The sequence below is a fragment of the Rhinolophus sinicus genome, chromosome 3, assembly GCF_057876585.1.
Source record: "Rhinolophus sinicus isolate RSI-liver-muscle chromosome 3, RSI-T2T, whole genome shotgun sequence".
Classification (NCBI taxonomy): domain Eukaryota; kingdom Metazoa; phylum Chordata; class Mammalia; order Chiroptera; family Rhinolophidae; genus Rhinolophus; species Rhinolophus sinicus.
Genome location: NC_142503.1, coordinates 199407416 through 199430139, shown reverse-complemented (window position 1 = coordinate 199430139; position 22724 = coordinate 199407416). Strand labels below are relative to the sequence as shown.

Sequence of the window (22724 nt, the reverse complement as noted above, 5' to 3'; positions counted from 1 at the left end):
TAGTGCCCGATTTATTCCTCAAACAGCTACTAAATTATTAGGAATAGTAAATACTAGGTTGTTTGGACTTACCGAGTAAATGGAACTGTTAGGTACTGTATTTTTTGTTTTGTTTTGTTTGTTTGTTCGTTTGTTTTGGTCGCGGGGTGACAGGAAGAAATTACTGAGATGCTACGGGCTCTGAAAACCATACAGTCTGGGAATCTCTGTCATAAGCCGTGAACCTCTCTCAGTTTCCAAGTTATACCTGCATTTTTATCTCTAGCTGAACCCTTTCTCATACGTTTCTTCTAGGATCAAAGGAAGAGGTATCTCTTCTTTTCAAAACTAATGTCTCCACTGTGCTCTTGTAATAAGTCCCTCTGGTCTCCTCTAGGACACTGCTCAGCAGTGACTTATCAGGTCCCCGGGACAAACTCCCACACTGCCTCTCCCCATGCCATGTAGACAAACTGAGCAAGGAACAGTGGCAGCAGCGGGGAAACGGTGGGCAGTTCAGCCTCAGAGTGTGGCAGTGGCGCTAGTGGTTGTCAATAGAATTGCTCTTTTTCTCCAATTGAAAGCAGAACACCTCTATCTACTGCCCCATCCCTCGGGTCCCAGCCTTAAGAAGACTCATCTGTGTCCCACACCCTCCTAGAAACACAATGCATTTGTGCTGTTTTAATTGTACTAGACTCGAGGGATAAGACAGAAGTGTGGGTTCCAAACCATCGTAATGAAGGAAGAAAATGAGAGAATCCATTGTCACAGGCCATGACATTCTGTCACTCGCAGACGCAGGACCAGTTGAACTGCACCCGAATTAGGACAGCTCTTTTTCTAGACAGAACTTGTGCTGGCTTTGTTTTTCGTTGTTAACCTCCAGTTAGCGGCTCAATGACAGCCTGTTCAAGCAGCCCAGTGAATCCTGTGGGTTCTCTCCTTGGAGGTTACGGCGGGGACGCTCCAGCTTAAGCCTCCGCCCAATTTCTGACTTCGATTCTGAGAACCTTACACAGGAAAGGGAGTAAGGAGATTGAGGAAAGGAGTTGGTGTGCGGTGTGTAAAGAAAAACTGTCATGCTGCTTTCACCATGAGAAGCACAGTGCTTTGCTTTCTCTGGAAAGCCTGCCTGGTCAACACTGCAGTAAAGCTGGGTGACTTCTAGCATAGGCTTCTGTGAAGCAGTGTGGGGACCTGCGACAGGAAGCGAGATGCATGTGTTAACGTAAAAATTCACTAGGAGTTACTACTGGGAAAAGTAAAAACAAGCTTCAATTAAAAAGATCTAGTCTAGGACAGGGTAGGGAGGAGTCTCCAGGAGATTCTCTTAGAAGGAAAAAGTTTCTGTTACCAGCCCAGGTAGGCTCTGAGTTCACAAGGGAGGAACCATTCTTTCTACTCTTCAGAATTAGGAGAATCCCCTCACACATCGGGAAGCACGTGGTAAGTGCTCAACACACACGGAAAGGAATTTCTCCTTTTCTCCTTTTCCATCTTCCTCGTATTTTTATCTTTTTTCCTCTCTCTTTCCATTTCCACATGCCCCCTTCCTGAGCTGTACGACTTGCAGTTCCTCATACCTGTCACACCTGGGCCTTCGTGCCTTTGCATAATAAGCTCGAGTCTCTTTCCCGCTCTGTTCATCGGAGGGGATAGAACACTGCCTCGTCCTTTGAACCTTAACCAGACAGTCACCTCTGCTTGGTGTGCTCATTTCTCTGCCTGTTGATCCCTCACGTTTCAACTCCAAGGCTGCTTTCTCAGAGAGGCTTCCCCAAACACGGTGAGATCTAAACGATGTCACTATTGTTTTCTCAGCATTATTTCCTTCATAGCACTTACCACAATTTCTAATGTAGTCATTACATATCCACGCGTAGTACTATGTGTACCCAAGTAGCACGTGCCTCCCCCAGTGGACTGTAAGCTCTGAAAACAGGATCCTGTCTTTTCTGTTCGGCATTTTGTTTCTGTACTGGGGCCGGACCTTCAGTAGGTGCTCAGCGTACACCTACCCGGTGACTGGCTCCCCTCCTCTGAGAATCACCACGAGCTTTGAGCACTTAGCGTTAATACTTAACTTTACTATGGCACGGGTTACATCGCTGCCTCATCGCACCAGATTGTTAGCACCGCATGATTGCTGCCCACATACTTGAAAACATGCTCGTTCCTGCTTTCCTTTCTCATACCTTACCCCTGAGGTCAACCTCTGCTGTAAGGTCACAGCATCTTGCTTACAGATAGCGCTGCTTCAGCTTTTGGGGGTTGGGGGGCTCCACCCCTTGCTTTATGTATTTGGCTCTCAGGTAAGTACTTAGCATGCCCATTGTTCAGTGTCCTTAGTCCCAGCTCATTACAATTCCCTCTCCCCAAAAAACAAAACTGTCCTAATCTTTATTTAGGGTCACATTTCAGTTTAGTGGGATAGAATATTGAATTTGCTGGTGAGGTTTTAACAGCATAAGAATTCTCAACTGGATATTTATTGTGGCTCTAGATCTGTTTATTGGGATGAGAAAAGATTATGAATTTGGACACTGAGCAATTTGTTTTTCTCTTGACTGTATCTTTCTCACATAGAACAATGCTTTATAGGTAATTGGTGCTCAGTCACTGTTGAATGGATTGAACATGTACCCAAAACAGAGCACTGGATTTAAGGTCTAAAGCCATGACTTGAGTTCTCTCATGGCTGCAGCATTTAATATAGTGTTGGAAGTGCCAGCCAGTGCAGCAAGTGGAAGTTCAAGGTGAAATAATAATTTATAAGTATATGTTGGAAACCTAAGAGGATCAACTGAAACACTCTTAAGAAACAATATGATAGCATAAGGGGGTAGGAGGTTATAAAATTAATATTCAAATATTAACTTTCTCTTGTGAAAATAGTAACTAAATATAACAAAAGAAAATATCACACTCATAATAACAAAAGAAGAGCTAGGACTGAGCTTACGGTTGCCAGTATCCATCACACAGAGAAGCAGGAGCCTTCACTCTCGTGCACTGCAGTGTGAATGGTGCCCACTGGGATGAGCTGCACAATGTCCCTGAATATACTTAGTTTTCAGAAACTACTTGAACAATGCTATAAAACTCTATGAAGAAATTAAATAAAATAACTAAATGAAAAGACCTTGTTCTTGAGTAAGAAGACTCAGCATTGTAAAAAATGCCAGTTCTTTCTGAAGTAATGTATAAACAGGGCAATCCAAGTCTAAATCAACGGAATTTTCTTAGAACTTGTTGAAATTAGTGAGCAGTCAGAGAAAGACAAGTACTGTGTGATATCTCTTAATAGGTGGACTCTAAAAAGAACTGAACTCAAAAAAGTAGTGTGGAATGGTGGTTACCGCATCTGGGGCAATAGGAGAGATGTTATTTAACAGTATGTAGTTGCAACTAGTAAATAAATAAGTCCTGGAGACCTAATACACAGTACAATGATTATAGACAACAAAACTGTGTTAGAAACATTAAACCTGCTAAGAGAATAGATCTTAATTGTTCCTTCCACTAGAAAAAATGATTATGTTATGTGACAAATGTTAGTTACTGCTACGATAGCAATCATATTGCAATATAAATGTATCCAGGAAAAAAAGAACTTGTTGTAATTCATCTAAATTTCATTTGGAAGAATAAATATTTAAGAATCACTATGGAAAATTCTGAAAAAGAGAAGTAATGTTGGAGGATGACTTGTCTCCCAAATATTGATATGTATTATAAAATCTCTGTAATTAAAATATCAGTGGAATATGATGGAGTACAGAATTAGACCCCACTAAAAATGGACATATGCTAAAGATAGCAGGGTTAATTTGATAAAAAGTATGAAACAATTAGCCATTTATAATAAAATAAATATAGACTCCTTCCTCCTCATTCCAAAATAAACTCCAGATGGATCAAAGATTTAAATATAAAAATTAACCATAAGAGTCCAAAAAAGAAACTACTTGAATAAGTATATTTGTAATCTTGAAATGGAGAAGGCTTTTCTAAACATAGCCCAAAACTCAGGAGCCGTGGGATATTTTTACTCTATATCTTGCCCGGCATAAAACACCATTTAAAAAGACAACAAACTTGGAAAAAATATTTATAACACATGTGGCAAGGAAGTAATATCCCTAAAAATAAAAATGCTCCTCTAAATCAATTAGAAAGGAAAAATAACCCAGTAATTCACAAAAAACATAAGCAATTCACACAAGCTGCATTAATCAGACCTTTTGTTTATGGCCTCTGAGTTTCCTGTCATGCCGAGGAAGAATTTTCCCACTGCAAGATACTCAACTTTTCTAATAATGAAAGACATGCTAATTAAAGCAAAAAAATTTACTATCACTTTGAAAATATCAATTATTAATATAAAATTGATAATACTGTTGCCACAGATTTTTGTGTTGGCAAAAGTATTGAGAAACAGGCATTTTTGTCTTCCCCACTGATCGGAATGTAAATTGATCTTCGGAGGGCAACTTGATCATTACTGTCAAAGTATTTATTGTAGTTCCATAATTTGACCCAACAACTCCAATCCTGGGAATCTGCCCTTAGAAAGGGACAAAGTGTATGTACATAAGGATTCTCACTGAAGCATTGTCCTTAATAGTGAGACATTGGAAAATACCTAACTATACATCAATAAGGAACTGGATCAATAAATTATAGAAATGCAGTACACTGCAGATGTTAAATAAATACATAAACCCATATTACTGACATGGAATGCTGTCCAAAATACATTAAATGAAAAGCAATAAGTTGCAGATGAGTGTGTATAATATGATCTATTTCTGAAAACATGCACGTATCGGGGATTTTAAGTCCTGCATTTGAGAACTGACTTCATTACTTTTTCACTTTAGACAGTAACCTCTCTGAATCTATTTTCTTGTGCCTAAGATTAAAGTACTACGTACCTCTTATGTACATGAAAAGTCTCAAAAGACAAAATGTATATGAAAGCTCTTTGTAAATGGAAATACGCCGTATAAATACATGATAATCAAACAAAAGTCATTAAATGTAGGTGACTTCCATAATCACCCATATTCTAATAAGGCTAATAGGCCTACAATTGTTCTTTTTGAGCTTGATTTAATAATGTAATGCTTATTATCTTTTTGGTCTGAACAAGCAATTCTTTAAGTTTTTAGTGGGTAACTGACCCCTTTGAAAACCCCATGAAACCTTTGAGCCCCATTCCCCAACCCAAATGCATTCACATACTGCATTTTACATACAACTTTAAGGGTTTCATAAACACTTCCTCAACAACTCCCATGGATTCCTGCTATAAATTATAATCTTCAAGATGCATAAAGAAGAGTAAAACAGTTCAATGCTGTTACAGATTAACTTGTGTTCCCCAAGAGATATGTTAAAATTCTGACCCCTGGAACCTGTACATGTGATCGTATTTGGAAATACAGTCTCTACAAATGTACTCAAATTAACATGACGTCATAGGGTGAGCCCTAATCCAACATGGCTGGTGTCTTTATAAGAAGAAAGATACACACTTATGAGGAGAGCATCATGTGAGTTAGAAGCTGCAGGTGCAAGCCAGGAACACCCAGAGTCGCCAGCCACCACCAGAAGCTAGGAAGAGGGAAAGAAGGGGTCTGCCCTACAAGTTTCAGACAGAGCGTGGCTTTGCCCGTGCCTTGATTTCAGATTTCTCGCTTCCAGAACTGAGAGAATAAATGTCTGTTGTTTAAAGTCACATCATTTGTGGAAATTTGTTATAGCAGCCCTAAGAAACTAATATAGATGCTATAGGTAATCAGGTGAATTCTATGATAGATCTGAAAAATATGCAAATTGGAAAAAGTAAAGTTGTCATTATTTGCAAATGATATTGTTTCCTTGGAAAATGCAAGAGAATGAACAGAAAAACTATTAGAAACAATAAGAGAATTCAGTAAGGTAACTAGGTACAAAATTACAGAAGCCAATATATTTTATACATATAAGCCACAACTAGTTAGCAGATAAACAAGTATATGAGAGTCTCCATTTGCAGGAGCTATGAATAACAGAAAAACACCTAGGGATATACTCATAAGAACTGCAAGAACTTTGTGGTAAAAAGTTTAAAAACACAACAGAAGGATTCAGAACAATTAAACAAGTGGAAAGGCATAGCGTGGTCTTGAAAGACTCGACATCATAAAGGTATGAGTTCTTCCTAATCGATGAATTTAATTTGATTCCATTAAATACTAAACCATGTTTGGAAATTAGAGAAAATGATTTCAGAGTTAAAGTGGAAAAAGTAAAAATCAAACAAGAAGAACCATGAACATTCTAAAAGAAAAATAAACGGAGAATCGGCTCTATCAAATATTAAAAGATGTGGGGCAGCGGATGGTTCAGTTGGTTAGAGCGCGAGCTCTAAACAGCGGGGTTGCCAGTTCCATTCCCACATGGGCCAGTGAGCTGCACCCTCCACAACTGGACTGAAGACAACGAGGTGACACTGAGCTGCCGGAGGGGCAGCCGGACGGCTCAGTGGTTAGAGCGCGAGCTCTCAACAACAAGGCTGCGGGTTCAATTCCCGCATGGGATGCTGGGCTGCCGCCCCTGCAACTAAGATTGAAAACGGCGACCGGACTTGGAGCTGAGCTGCGCCCTCCACAACTAGATTGAAGGACAGCAACTTGGAGCTGATGGGCCCTGGAGAAACACCCTGTTCCCCAATATAAAATTTTTAAAAAATATATGAAAAGATACGACAAAATTAAAATAAAATAGTGTAGTACAGGCACAAGGATAGACAGGTCAGCAGAACAAGAATCTGGAAATAAGGCCAAATGTACTTTTAAGAATTTTGTTACTTAAACTCTGTAAGTAAAAATTGAATATTTAGTAAATAGGATTAGGACTGGGTAACAATCTGGGGAAAGAAATTCCAAATGGATGAAAGATGGTAAAAATGAAAAAATAATAGAAGCAGTAAGGGAAGACATTTTTAATCTCAGACTATAGAAGGTGTTTCTCAGTGGTACTCAAGACTCAAGCCATGGAAGAAATTTGACCACATTAAGAAGTGTCCCCCCTTATTACTTGTAGACACTGTCGTCCCTATAACCATGATGGCATTTTGGCCCCTCCCCAGCCTGGGAAGGGACCTCTTCCTCCAAAACAAAACAAAAAAGAAAAACAAGGAAATGTATGTTTCAGCACAGGCAATTTTCTTCTACTTCTGCTCCCCTGTTTCTAACACTCCCAAACGCAGATGTGGTGGAACTCAGGCTATGCCCAAAGCCCCGCTAACTGGGCACCAAGGGAAGAGCGGGCACAGTGGAAGTTTGTGGCCCAGTCAGCCACCTCCTGTCAGGGAAAGCAGAAAGCCCAGCTGGCAGCCTGTGGGTGGGGGGGCCCTGGCTCTGCTCCCTGGCTGTGTGGCCCCATGCAACATTGGATGCTCCCTTCTCGCTGCCCCTCTCCCGCCTTTATAAATTCTCTGAATCACCTTTGCATAGAAAATAAAAGTGTTTGTTTTTTAAAATAAAAATGTCTTCTGATAAATTGCCATAAGCAAAATCAACAAATAAGAAACTGGAAAAAGTCAAGAGGTCCTAGAAATTAAAGAAAAACTAACAATCCAGTAGGCAAAGGATGTGAGCAAACACTTGGAGAAAAATGGAAACATATCTCTCAACCATGAAAAGATGCTCAATCTCAAACTTAAGAAAAATGTATAGTCAAATAGCATAGATAAAATGTTTTCCACCTTATTTCAGTCAGAAAGTTTGATAACTAACTGTTTATGAGATCTGAGGAAACAGGTACTCATATATTGCTGCTGCTGTAAATGCATACAAGCTCCATAGAGAATGAGTTGGCAGTAACTAGTACAAATCTAAAATGTGTGTAGATCCAGCAGTCCCACTTCTTGGAGTTTATCCTACGTGTGTCCTTGCAAATCCAGATTCCCCATCCTAGCAGAAGTCTGAAAGTTTATTCTCTGGAAAAGGCAAAACAAAAAGTTTCTGTACAGGGCTACTAAGCCAAACTAAGGTCGTTAGTGATATTTGAAAATGGGGATTAAGTGTGCATGTGATTACTGAATGCTGGGATGGTCATCCTTTTCTCCGCCCTAGGTTCCCAGAACGCTGACAACCAAACCCATACTCTCCGTGCAGAAATTTTAGAAGATTCTTTTCTGGAGAGTCTGACAATTCCCAAGATATAGCCAGAAGAGGTTCCCCAACAGATGGTCCACGTAGATTACCCTACAGTGAACCCCAAGGTTTAAAAGTCCTCAAAAACCATGTGCTCAGATCTTCCAAACAGCTTTTTAGTTCCCTTCTCTTAGTCATAAGCAGACAACCAAGGATTACCCACACATCTGAGAAAAGCCTCTAAATGAGTTTAGAGATCAAAACAAATAAATGGGGGAAAAGCAATGTTGGAGAAAAGCTATGCAAAGAGATGAAAAATTTTAAACAAATGCTGATATTGACAGATAAGTGGATACTGCATCCATGAAATGGAATCAGGATGACATGTTTTATAAGAAACTTGAGAAAATAAAAAAGACCTCTTGGATATTAAAACCATGATAGCAGGAATTAAAATACTAGAAGGGGTGGAAAAGTGAGAAAATCTCCAGAAGGAGCAACAAGACGAATCACAGGAGAATAATAGGTAAGAAAGGACCACCCTGAGTGGTCCAGCATCCAAAGGGAGGAGGAAATCACCCACAGAATAGTCAAGAAAAATGTCCAGAACTGACAGATGTAAGTTTATAGAGTAAATGAGCCCACTGAGTACCCAACAAAATGGATAAAAGTAAACCCGTACAAGGCACAACATCGTGCAGTTTTTGAACACTTGAAATAGACAAGATCCTACAAGCTTGCAGAGAGAGAAAAGGTCGCACTAAGGATCAGAAACCAGAATGGCTCCAGACTTCTCAGCAGCGACATCAAGACCTAGAACACAAGCTGGAATGTAAGCTCTTTGTCTCTATGTATCTTAGTCTTGTTCTTCACTGATGTATCCCAAGGGCTTAGAGGCAGTGCCGGGCCTGTATTAGGTTCTCAATAAAAATCGATTGAATGAAAGAAAACAATACTTTCAAAATTCTGAGCAACAGCTTCTTCCAGCCTATAAGTAACCTATGCAAAATGTCAGTCAAGAGGTGGGGGTAGAAGAAAGACGTTTTTGGACAGGCAAGGCCTCAAGCAATTTACCCTCCATGTACTCTTGCTCAGGAAGCTATGAGAGATGTTCCACCAAAACAAGAGAGTAACCTCCTACTTCCTATACAGGCCAACAGTACCAGAAGTAGGAAGTCTAATGCTGGGGAGAGATGGAGAACCCCTAGGAAGATGGTGAGAAGAGCCCAGGATAACATCTGCATTAGAGCATTAGATGGCGGCAGCCAATTCAGATTTGAGTGGTCACCGATGCCCACGGCCATGTAATACCATTTGCTAAGAACAGACTGCCCTGGTTATCCTGGCCCAGATTCTCATCTGAACTTAGTTCCTGGACCGTGTGCTAATGAATTTCCTGCCTTCCCTTCCATCCCCTGCACCTGAATTAACAGAGAGCATTCACGGAAATATTCTGCTCTGACTGACTCCTGAGAGCAGGAGGTAGGACAAGATAATATAAGAAGCAGAAGATGCAGCAAGTCCCACTCATGCTGAACCTGATCCACACTGCATTCCATCCAGATGCCCCCACTGTGGTGACCCCTGCATTTCCCAGCATACTTTCACAACCTTGTTGTGTAAGGTTTCTCAAGACCCCCCCAGGTTTGGTGATTCGCCTGGAGAACTCAGAACTCAGCAGATAGTTGTACTCAAGACTTTGCTTTTTGTAGTGAAAGGTCACACAGCAAAATCAGCAAAGGAACAAGGTGATAGGCAGAGTCTAGAGGAAATCAGCCGTGAGCCAGGAGTCCTCCTCAGGTGGAGTCATACAGGTCACATCAAATTTGTGACAGCACATGTGAAGTGTGTCAACCAGGGAAGCTCAGTAGAGACTGCACCCAGGCTGTTTATTGGAGGCTGCTCATGGCACCCTCTGCCTAGCACTTACCAAACTTCCAGAGTCTCAGAAGGAAAGCAGGTGTTCAACATAAACCTTATCGTCTGCACATTTAATCTACTCTTACCACTCAGGGAATGGCGGGAGCCCACCTGAAATCAAATGCCCAGATGCAACACTACGGCCAGCCTTGCAGGTGGGCCTTTCTGGGGAGTCCAGTACTGGACCTGCTGCATGAACTGTCTTCTGCACAATTGCCCAGTGATCTTGCCCAGAGGGGCTCCTGTAAGCAATTAGGGAAACTGAAGCCAGAGTGACGTACAACCTGTGCTGAGTTTGTTTTCCTGGCAACCGCCAATCAGATAGTAGCAATACTGCCCTTTTCTTATACAGGTAGGCAGGTGCTTACCATTGTGTTTTTGTTTTGTTTTATTTACTGGCAGATACTGTTGAGAAGTACACACCAAGGTGGCAAACCACAAAGGAAAGCAAGGGAAAACAAAACCCATTCTGCCCTTCCCCATGGAAACAGTTGTGATTGGGCACATGACTGCCCCGTTGGACTGCAGTTCTTACCTCCCCTGAGGTTAAGTATGGCCACGTGCCTAAGGTCTTGCTTGTGGAGCCTGAGTAGGAGGGATGGCTGCTTCTGAGTCTGGGTCTCAGACTTTAGGGGGCCTTTCCTATTCCTGGCCAGTGATGCAGCTTCAACCACACAGACAGTGAAATGCCCTAGTGACCGTGGAAAACAAGTCAGGTTCCCAGAGTGACCATGTAGAGCTAGAGCTACCCCACCAACTGGACGGTTCACAGCAGACTAGACATGAGGGAAAAAGTTCATTTTTTAGTACAATGTTGAATGTCTTTGTTACGGCACTTTGTCCCTCCCACACCCCACAGCTAATACAAAATGATGACATAAAAGACACAGTAGCTGCCTGAGAGAGAGGCATGCAGGCACTTCTAAGATTTGACAATGTTCTGTTTCTTAAGCTGAGTGACGGGTACAGTGGTATTGGTTTTATTCCATTCTTTTAATCATATGTATGTAACTTACATACACTCTTGTGCACATATATATGTGTGTATGAATCATTCCACACTTTTAAAATGAAAGTTAAAAATGTAGTAATAAAGAAATATCATTTGACCCCTGCTGTACTGGCAAACATTAAAAAGTTAGATAATATCCACCGTTGGAAAGTGTGTGGCAAAACTAGCTTCTTCATAAATTTTGGTAAGAATGCAAATTGATGTCAACTTTTTGGAGTATAATTTTACAATATCTATGAAAAATTTAAATGCACAGAGCAAATCAACAAGAAAAAGACAATGCATGTTTTAAATGGGCAAGACTTGAATAGACACTTCACAAAAGATAACATTCCAGTGGCCAATATTCATATGAAAAGGTGTTCAATGTCATCACTCCTCAGGGAAATACAAAATAAAAGCACCCTTACATTCCCACTAGATCACTAAAATTAAAAGGACTGGAAAACTAAGTGTTGGTGATGTAATGGAGCGACTCAAAGTGTAAACCTGTAAAACCACTTTGGAAAATGGTTCTGCAGTATCTAAAACTAAGCATGTTTATGAGCTTAACACACACACCCTGTGGCCTCGCAGTTCCTCTCCTGGGTATATATCTAACTGAAATGCGTACTATGTTCATAAAAAAAAAAATGTGTACAAAAGTGTTCATAATAGCTTTATTTATAAGAGCCAAAGCCAAAACCTGGAAATAGTCCAAATTTCTACCAGCAGTGGAACCGTTAAATAGGTTGTGGTACATGCATACAATTCTGTGGAATAGTACATGTCAGTGAAAAATAACTACTGCTACACACAATAACATAGGCAAATCCTACAGACATAATGCTGAGTGGAAGTAGCCAGACACAAGAGAACTTACTATATAATTCCATTTATGTGAAGTTCGAAAACAGAACTAATCAATGATGTCAGGCTAGTGATTATCTTTGAGGGAGATAATGATTGAGAGGGAACATAGGGAACCTTCTGGGGTACTGGAGATTCTATATTTTGCTCTGGATGTGTGCATATGTAAAATTATCAAGCTCTACTCTTAGGATTTTCGTAGTTTATGTAAATTATACCTCAATGAAAAAGTGAAAAAGAAATCCAACTGTCTAATAAAAAATAAATGAAATGAATGCACAAAGCCCTGCTAAAGTCAGGACAAGACAAGAATGTCCATTGTCTCTAATACCACTTAACATTGTACTGGAGGTATTAACCAAAGCAATCAGACAAGAAGAAGAAATTAGATGTATAAAAATTAGAAAACAGGAAGTAAAACTTCTATTTGTTGATGATATGATCAAATACTTAGAAAACCCAAGAGAATCAACTAAAAACACTGCTATTAAGAGAATTTAGTGAAGTGATAAAGTATAAAGTTCTCTCCAGAAATCAGAAGGCTTTACGCACACAAATACAAAGGCAGCGTCACGGTGATCACCCTCATACTTGTCCTTTTAGGGGCCCACATGCGCCTTCCCTTGGGTATGTGCTCTGGAGCAGATTGCTGGGTCCCCGTGCTCATGTGCTCATTTGATTGAAACCGCCAGATGGCTCTTCAGAACAGCTGCACCAGCAGGCACACCAGCAGCATCCTCGCCAGTGTTTGTCATGTCCCCTTGAGAATGCGCTTGTGCAAAACTAGAGGCTGAACCGAGAAAGAGGAAGACGTGGGACCTAGGAAACAAGGATTCTAATGGAGCAAAGTGGGGAAAGGAGTCCCAGGCTCTGAACAGGCCGAGGCTGACGCAGAAGGTCAAGGCTGCAGGGGGGAGGACTCCAGGAAGTTAACAGGGGACCTGCTGCACTTAAGTTGTATTGAAAATGTTATACTGTTAGGTATTTGAAGGATCTGATAGAGACTTTAGGGAAAAGAATTCTGAAACAAAATGCAAACAGATAAATACAAGGCAATTATTAACAGAATAACGAATAGTTATCCAGAGTGGGGGGCACGTAATGGCACACTTCTTGCTTCTTGGCTCATCATTGAGCTGTTCTTTCATATCCTTAATAATGTAAAAACTATTCATTTAACCAAGGTTTATCGTGAACTCTAATGATAGGATGGGGAAGCAGAAGCAGGGGTTGTTGGTGGTAAAGGAGCTAAATCTTCATCTGTCATAACAAGAACTCAATAGTACCTATGGGAAATTTTAAAAATAGCTGTACAGGCCTATGATTGGAAACCGCTAAAAGAGTTGAAAGTAATTGCCTGGGTGTAGAGGGGAAGAAGGGGCAGTGAATGGGCGGCGGACTGTTACTTTTCATTATAAGCTTTTTAGAACAATTGTATTTTTAAATTCTATATTATTTTGAAAATTACTTGAAAAATAATTTTAGGTTGTGCTAAGAACTGTGAAGGCAATAACAACTTCTGCTACATTCTGATAATCCTATCAACGTGGAAAACAGAGGTTCAAGAAGGAGTTTGTGATCGTGCAGTGATCAGACTCAGGAAAATTAGAAGATGAGAGTTTAGAGGTCTACATTTTTCATACTGAACTAAGCCGCGCCTACCATTAGAAAAATGTCCATCCGGATCCTGAAACACATGTCAAGTTGCATACGTTAAATAAGTACAGTGCTTTCTAGTCAAACGGACCTCAATAAAGTAGTTACAGTGTTCTGAAATAACTAACAACAATACAGACTCATGGTGTATATTCCACCAAAACTGTTAATCAGATTTCAGTGAACAGAGAAGCATTCTTGAGCTTTGTATGACATTGCTAATAGAGGAGCACTAGATTTCGCCTTTGCAGGTACAGAGAACATTTTAGCTGGAGTCCTCTTCAGGACTGCCCCGGAGATCCTGTTATCCAGATCTCCCTAATATGCCCGGAACCCGAAGAAAACCCTGCAAGTGAGATTAGCTTTCTTGCAGAATGGATGTGCAACCTGGAAATGTGAGCTGACCATGGTTATGTCAAGTCTGTCACCAACCCAATAGAACCGTTATCGGTGAAATAACTACAGGTGAATTGTATGCATCCAAACCCTGGCATGGTCTCAAGGTGGTCAAGTTTTTCTTTACCCCTTCATTTCAGATTTGGCCACGTGACTTGCTTTGGTCAGTGCTAGGGTACATGATGTGAACAGAGGCTGGAATGTGCTTGTGTGTGGGTGTTTGGGCTTGCTCTTACACTCCGGTGATCCACCAGGAAAACAGCTTCCCAGTGATGGCTGTAGGGGGTGAGCTGCCCCACAGAGCTGTGGCCAGAAGCAGAGCTGCCCTAGCTGACTCGCCTATGCATGGGTAAGAAATAAATGCTTCTCGTCTTATACTTCTAAGCTGCTGTGGTTGCTGTTACCCAGCATTACCGGGTCAGTATCTGACTAATACACACTCCAAGTTCATCTTTCCTATCATCTTACTACTACATGGCACAGAGCTGAAAACTGGGACCAAATTGTATTTTGGTCTCTAGTAGACAGTGCCACAAGTTGGGTTCTCTGGGAAGCAGGTTATGAGATGGGAGTTAAGAGTACAAAAGGTTTATTAAAGCCTAACACCTGTGAAGGAAAGAGGCTGCCATCAGATGACAGTGCAGACCTGGCAAAGTCTCAGCCAGTTCAACAGGGATTTCCAGAGTACAGATTGCTAGACAGGCATCCTGCGTCAGGAAAGCGGCCAGACCCCTGTGCTGCTATGTGGTTCAGTCATTCACTGGGGTCTTCCTAGGAAAGAGAGTGCGCTTGGCTACCACGCCTGTCAGTTATTGGCTGGAGATGCCCCGAAAAGGGCATGACCTGTGTGAAAGCTGAGATGGACCCTGAAGGAGATAGCACTCTCCTTGCATCTGGGCACTAGTCCTTCCCTGAAGGGAGACCTAAGCAGGATAGTTCCACGTCTTTCAAAGATAGCTTTTAAGACAGCAGAAGTAGGGGGCCGGCCCGATGGCTTAGGTGGTTAGAGCTCCATGCTCCTAACTCCAAAGGCTGCTGGTTCTATTCCCACATAGAATGAGAGCCAGTGGGCTCTCAACCACAAGGTTGCTGGTTCAACTCCTCGAGTCCCGCAAGGGATGGTGGGCAGTGCCCCCTGCAACTTGAACATGGCACCTTGAGCTGAGCTGCCGCTGAGCTCCAGGATGGCTCACTTGGTTGGAGCGCATCCTCTCAACCACAAGGTTGCCAGTTTGATTCCTCGACTCCCACAAGGGATGGTGGGCAGCACCCTGTGCAACTAAGATTGAACACGGCACCTTGAGCTGAGCTGCCGCTGAGCTCCCGGATGGCTCAGTTGGTTGGAATGCGTCCTCTCAACCACAAGATTGCCGGTTCAACTCCCGCAAGGGGTGGTGGGCTGTGCCCCCTGCAACTAGAAAACGGCAACTGGACCTGGAGCTGAGCTGCGCCCTCCACAACTAAGACTGAAAGGACAACAACTTGTAGCTGAACGGCACCCTCCACAACTAAGATTGAAAGGACAAACGACTTGGAAAAAAGTCCTGAAAGTACACACTGTTCCCCCAATAAAGTCCTGTTCCCCTTCCCCAATAAAATCTTTAAAAAAAAAAAAAAAAAAAAAAAAAGAAGATAGCAGAAGTATTAACACAAAAGATAATGAGAGGCATAGAGAGCTGGTGCGCTATCTGACAACCTAGAACTGTATAAACGGCCTATAATTCAATAGTGCTGCCAGTTCTCCTTCCATCAATCAGAACTCTTGATTTCTACCTCTGAATTTATTCTTCCCCAGTCCTTTGCATCTCCATAAATGACAGCACCACCCCCCACATAACTGCTCAGGTCAGACACCTAGGTGTAAAGAAGAGCTTTTGGAAATTAAAAGGCATAACTGCCCAATTAAAACGCAGGGTTGCTCATTGTAACAGGCCACGATGAAAGATGATCGTATTTATGGAAGTCAGCAAATTCATTCAAAAGAGGCTGCTGCTGAGCTCCTGTAGCTCCTGTGGAATGTACGAACTTCTTCATTGTTTCTAATGCTTTTTGGTTTCATGTCTGGGAGTGTGCTGATTCTCATAATCTTCTTTATTTCTATTGTTTTAAGTTTCATTATGTATTTTTCTTGGTTGCCATGATTCTTTTCCTTGTCTTCATGATTTTGACAATAAGAATTTTTAGTGTGTTGTGATGTAATGATAATTTTTAATGTTTTGAACTTTCTGTTCATCTCCTTTCTTTCACTTTGTGTTGCACTCCCGTTGGATCACCTCCTTCTCATCTATTTGAATTTTGGTGTGATCAAAAGATCAGCACTGTCATCTGATTGTTCGTATATTCGGAAAGAATATACGAAATTAATCTGAAATTCAGACAAATAATCCAAATGGGTTCGGTCGCTGTGTTGTATTGTGTCACGTTGCTGTAACCAAATGTTCTTATACTTCATATGTCCACTTCCACTAATTGATGGAAATGGTGGGCACGCCATCACAGGAACACTTATTTCTGAGCCTGTTTTGCTGCTTCTGGAACAGTTTTGCTAAAATGCATCAGACGCTCAAATTTGCGCTCCATTAGACAGGGATGTAGAAAACACGTGGCTTCATACACAGATGCACTTGGCTGTTTGCAGTATTGCTGCTGGTTCTTGCATAGGACCCAGGAAGTCTGATCAAGTCTATTTCATGTAATTCCTATCAAAAAATAAAAAAAGATGTGTGATGTGCTTAGAATCATGCTCACTGCGTCAATGAGTCTTTTCCTAACAGAAGAGACCTTCTGCATGGGTGACAACGGAACCCTCTGTTTGCGTCTCTCACCTCTGGTAACTGGAAGACTTCGCCACCCACTCCTGGCTTCAGGTACTTCTGACCCGGCTTCTTCCCCGCTCACACATCTTTCCATTGCCAGGCACAGTAGGACACGTTCACAGCTTAAAACTGCTGGCCCTTGACTCGCTGGGCAAGCTTGCGACACGTTGACCACACAGAGAAGCGACAATTGCGTCAATGTAGCCTGCTAAACCCAAACTTAATGCAACTATTTAACAGAAGAAGGGTGACAGTGGAAATGGAGCAGAAAGAGACAGTGGTCTTAACCATTTGTGGTGAAATAGCTTAATTTTTCAAACTTTACAAGAGCATGAACACATTGTAGGACCATCCAGGGAGCCCGTGAAAGTGAGGGACCCTTCATGGAAGTCCTCTGCTTAATTTCTCCACCTGTGAATGGCAGCTGCTCTCCAAAACACGCCAGCCCCCTACTCAATTCCCAATCAACCCACTCCTGCATTGAGCCCACAGGACTCCTTTTTCAGCCGCCTCCCTTCTATCCACTTTGTTCTCTCTTCTTCCCTACAGGTACCTCTAGAGCCTTCCCTAGGCAGCCACTGTTTCCCCAAGACAGAACCCCTCCATGCCGGGATCCAGCCCCCAGCGGCAGCAGCGAAGGCTCGGAACACCTACCCATTCATAACTTTTGTTACCGTTACATTATTTGGAGTCAAATGTTGCTTCTTTTTAACGTGTGGTCATTATCCTGTCCTCCATGTTTCAAACGAGAGCTCCCACCCATCGCTTAGTGTCTCTGGGTTCAGCCAGCCCAGGTTTGTCAGTAGTTGCTCCCATGGGTGCTGCTCAAAGGGCTGGTCTGCACGGAGATGAGCTTGCACCTGAGTGCACGTCATCTCCATCACTGTGCGTCCTGGTGAGCTCAGCTGACGTTTATCGTAGCAAGTTTGATCAGTGAAGGAAACGTGTTGATCAGGGGCAAGCAGGCAGATAACTGTGAATTGGCAGCCAGTCCACAGATGATACTTTCAGCAGCTCTGTCTTTTACAAGATGATTTGGGGTCTTAGGAGGTTTGTAAATAACCTCTTGCTTCACTGCCTGAGTTCAGAACTACTTGAGAGTGACAAGAGTTGGACAGGTGGGGCTGAAGCTATCAGCTTTATCACTGAAACGCTGATTAGAAAGAAGAGTTATACATCTGTGGCCAAAGGGACTTCCCTTTAAATTCAAATTCCCTTAGGATTCATTTCCCCCACCTTGCCGCAGCCTGGTGGGACAGTGGCAGGTCCGTCCTTGGGGCAGAGAGCAGGCCAGGATGCACACTCTCTGCAGGTAGGCCATCAGAAGAGGATTGATCTGAGGGTGCTCCACCCTGCTCCCAACCTCACCGGTCATTACGAGAGGAGGAAAAGGTGCAAAGTAGGATGTGAGCCCAGAGGTATTAGGTTAGCAGTCATGGGTCCTTAACCTGCAGTCCATGGCTTCTGAGGGCCTGTGAAGTCCCTGAAATCGAAGTGTATGTGTTTGTGTGTTTCTAGAGTCTGCAGAAAGTGTGGGAACCTGTAACCCACCTTCCAGAGCTGCTGTGAGTGTTGCCTGGCAGATGCGCCCTTCTGTGATGATTTTTCCTGGCCCAAGGGAGCCCCCAGCCAGAGAGGCTATAACTGCCCCCCCCCCCGGGGAGATTGACTTGGGGTACAAAGGCTGCCCCCTTGCCTCAAGGTGGGAACAACTCTGTAGTGCCGTCCATGTTGCAGGGCCGTCTCATGGGCCCACACCGAGTTAAGACTTTCTTGTTTAGCTTGGCTCCCCTGCCCTAGCCTGCTCTCGCACTCCCTTTCTCCTGGGAGCACTCCCTCCCGAAGTCACTGGTACAAAAACTTGACCCAGTTCAGGGCTCGTTAGCTCTCCTCAGATTCTGAAAGTGGTTTATGATCCTGTACTGGGCTGAATGGTGGTCCCAAAGAAGATATGTTTATACCCTGATCCCTGAAACCTGCAAATGTCATCTTATTTGGAAAAAGGGTCTTTGCAGATATAATTAAGGATCTGTAGGTGAGATCATCCTGGATTATCCAGGTGGACCCTAAATCCAATGACAGGTGTCCTTAAAGAGACACAGAGGAGAGACACGCAGACACACCGGAAGAGGCCATGTGAACATGGAGGCAGAGATTGGAGTGATGCAGCCACAAGCCAAGGAGAACCTGAAGTCACCAGCAGCTGGGAAAGACCAGGAAGGACCCTCCCCTGGAGTCTTTGGAGGGAGCAAGGTCCTGACAAGACCTCGATGTTGGAGTCCTGGCCCCCAGACTATGAGAGAATAAATTTCTGTTGTTTTAAGTCCTCCCTACCCCCAGTTTGGGATCATCTGTTACAGCAGCCACAGGAAAGCATTACCTCCCAAAGGTTAAGCATTCCTATAGTTCTTGAAACTGAAGTCCGTGTACATGGAAACGTGAGTGTGCCATGACTGGTTGTTCCTCTGCCCCTATCTGTGTCACCTTAGTTTTCAGAGTGCCCGTCCCCAGGCCCTCAGAGGGCTGAGCTTACCAGGAGACACGGCCTGTCCTTTGCCAAAATCACTAGAAATGGCAGCAGCCTTTCTGTCTAGGAAGGTGCGTACTTCTGCTTCCTAGTGTCATTCTACTCTGTATCATCCCCTAAGCAGTGGACCTGTCCCTTCTTTGTTCTTCTGTCTCTAAGAATAACTTCAAAGACCTTGTTTTCCTTAGAATGTCTGACAAACCACAGCACAGTCTTCTGCCTGTTTTTCAGGATTGTGTCGTTTTCCAAGATGCGTCCCTGATTCTGCTTTCCTTCACCTGTAGTTTGTCCATCCTCTCAAACACTGAGCTGCATGGGGAGCTCGGGCTGGCAAGCTGGCCTCCATGACTGTTTCCTTCACTTCCTCTCCATCATGGTTATTCATGATGCTATAATCAGGGTTTCTTTTTAAAGAAGCTCCCTACTTGATATTAGCTGACAGAACAAAAGGTTCTTGATTAAATGGTGGCTCATTTCTGCTCTGAAAGTCAAAAGTCAAGGAACTACTTTGATCAAAATGAATTCTGATATCCATTGCTATGAAAATAGCAAAAAACTTCCAGGAGCAATTGACTGGTTCTGTGGGCAGATGCTTTTAGAGGTCAAGAGTCATTGATTGGAAGATCTGTTTCTAAATAAGGAGCTGGCACAGCCAGACTCCACTCACGCCGTGCAGGGACGTGATGTAAATGGACACGCATGCTAGGCACCTCATCCACGAACTCTCCCTGCCCCAGCGGGAACCTTGCGACAGCTTTCTAACTACCTCCCTGTGCCCAGGCTGGTCACCCTCAAATCCTACGTCCACTGAGCCACCGAGCTTCACCTAGAACACAGCTCTCCACATGGCCTTCCCAGCTGCCACTGTCCCTGTCAGAGAGCCACGCTCCCCACACGCAGTCCTAGGCCTTCCAGACCCATCCATGCCTCTTCCACAGGCCGCCTTCCCACACAGCTCCACGCCTCCCAGCCATGCTTTCGCCGCATTGCTTCTCACCAACAGCTCTGTTGGCTCACGCACACACGTGCCGTCCTTCTCCAAGGCATGTCCCACGGCCAAGAGCCAGCCCTTGCCCAGGATCCCCTTCTTGGACCCCACAGCGGAGGCCATCCCTTCCTCTCCTAGGCCTGAGCTGTTCCAGTTCCTGCTCCAGGCAGCCTGCCTTCGTTCCTTGGGGAAAACCCCACCTTGTGACAGTGGCTTGTCCACAGAGGCAATTTCCTTCATGATGGGAAGCGATGGCCCTTCCTAAGAGGTTGTTTGTAATCATGCTGCTTCCGAGACTACGGGACTCTCAGACCACACCAAGGGTGGCACGTTACCAACTCAAAATCCACTCCCACTTCCTGAGCTTCATCTAATTTGATCCCCAAATAATCGCAGGAAGCAACTATTATTGTTCCCATTTGACTGATGAGGAGAAATCCTCACAAGGCAAGTGTGTGACCCAGGTTTTCTGCTTCCAGGGCCCTTCCATACAGAGTAAGAAGTTTGTGACTTACAGGGGCTCACATCACTGATGCATTGAGCATACTGAGGTCTGCACACGCACGTATACACACATGCACACATGTGCCATCTGGCTAGTGCAGGAATCGTGCCCACCACCATGCCCAGAGCCCTGGTCCTCGTCGGCCATGCGCTCAGTGGACTCTGGGACTCGGTGAGCAAAGAGCCTTTCTTTTCGTACAACTTGGCCCCTGAAATCAAGTTAACTGTCCCATCCGATGCTCAGAGAAGAACCAAGTTCAGTTCCAGCTGCAGGAAAACCCGTGGGACGGATCTCTGAAGAGGGGACCTGTCAGGCCCCAGTGAGAAACCTTCCTGAGGGGCTTCCAGGGGCATGGCCGAGACACTCACCTGGAAGCCAGCCAGAACTTGAGCCCCTCCAGTACCACCCGCCTGCATGGGGTGGCAGCTCTGCAGGAGCCTGGAAAGCAGCCTGGGCTAGGTTTCCCAGGCCCAGAGTGAGCACCACCATCCCCAGGCAGGGGAGTCCGAATGAGCTCACGACATCCTTCAGGTCACCCAGCTCCCTGGATACTGACTCCATCCGCCTTTCAGACCTCGTTCAGGTTCCCAAGTTGTCTTTGCACATAGGAAGATAATATGCCTCGTGTTTTCATGCACTTGACAGCTACAGGGAGAATCTAAGGAAGCCGGCAAGTCCTGCGGGGACAAGTCTGTGTTTGTCCTGTGCCCGCACTGGGCTAGCACGTGGCAGGTGTGGGTACGTGGTGTTAGATGGATTTCTGCCTCATTCAGGAGGCGCCCCACAAAGCTACTCTCACCCCTTCCTGCAGCCAGTATTGTCCGTGCTGGTGCCAGCTGTGTCTGAGTGATTTGCGTGCCACCATCCCAAGGTAGGCTGCCCATTGTTGCTGTTTTCTTGGCTCCTTACACCTGGAGAAACCCTGGCACCACCTCACTGGGACCTGCCTTTCCTTCCTGATAGGTCGTTTTGGGGCTCAATTGTGTTTATGTTCTCAGCAGGGTGCTTGTTCAGTGGTATCCAGAGGGCCCGCGTGTCCCCAGGGTCAGACAGACCTGTGTGTCTGGATCCACCGCTCCAGTCTGTCTCTGAAAATAGCGCTTCTTCCATGTCCCTGCGCTCTGTCCTGGCGTCACCATGCTCCACACGCATCAGCCACCATGCGTACTGTTCACACTGCTAGTGGTAAGTAGAAAGGTTTAACATTACCATCCTAAACATCTCTGCCAAAGGTAACTAGCCATCCAGCAGCCCTGGGAGGGCCGCAGACGGCAGAGCAGGGCTGTTCTCTTTATTGTTCGCTCCCTTGTCTGCCCGATCTTCCACTGCGCTGGGCCCCAGCACTGCCCAAGAGGGCACCGGGTCCCGCCTGGAAGGCACCTGACAGATGATTGCCACCTAGGGCCGCAGCACATCATGAAAAAGTGCTGTGGAGAAAAGAGGAGACAGTACAGTTCCCTGGGCCCCCGGGAGAGAGGTTCTCGAGCCACACCTTGGGGACCAGCTCGGGGAGGCAGACCCAAGCAAAAGTGTGAAAGGACACGGGCGGGGGCAGGAGGGCTTTGGACTGACCGGACCTGGGGAGAGTGGTAGTGGCAGGAGAGGAGAGGGGACATGTAGGCAGGGTCCGGGCGGGCTGTGCTGAGGGGTTTGAACTTGACCCGAAGGTCAGAATGAACCATGGCCCTTCCATGGAGGGACAGAGTCACACTTGGTGCCTTGGCCTGTGGTTGGACACGTAAGCGGGACATTTGTACTCACATCTGTTCCTTCCGGAGCCCCACATATATGTCAGCAAAGATTATACATGTGTATCTCACGCAACCACAGAGCCAGAAAAGGAGAGGAGCAGCAGGAGAGGGATGTGAACCCCTTTTCGGATGGTGGGAAACAGATGGACAGGCAGTCACTGGCCTTTCCTTAACC

The 22724-nt window shown here is 44.4% G+C and overlaps 1 long non-coding RNA gene across 2 annotated transcripts in view; it reads left to right on the top strand.

Annotated features, from left to right (window-relative positions):
* Positions 1-22724, top strand: part of LOC109455555 (uncharacterized) — a 34691-nt gene that overhangs the window by 5442 nt on the left and 6525 nt on the right. Inside the window, exon 2 of one of the 2 annotated variants that reach the window (XR_012494504.2) lies at positions 14103-21983. This is a non-coding gene — a long non-coding RNA (uncharacterized LOC109455555). Of the gene's footprint in view, positions 1-783; positions 21984-22724 lie in introns of those variants that run through there. The other variant, XR_012494503.2, reaches the window with a different exon arrangement.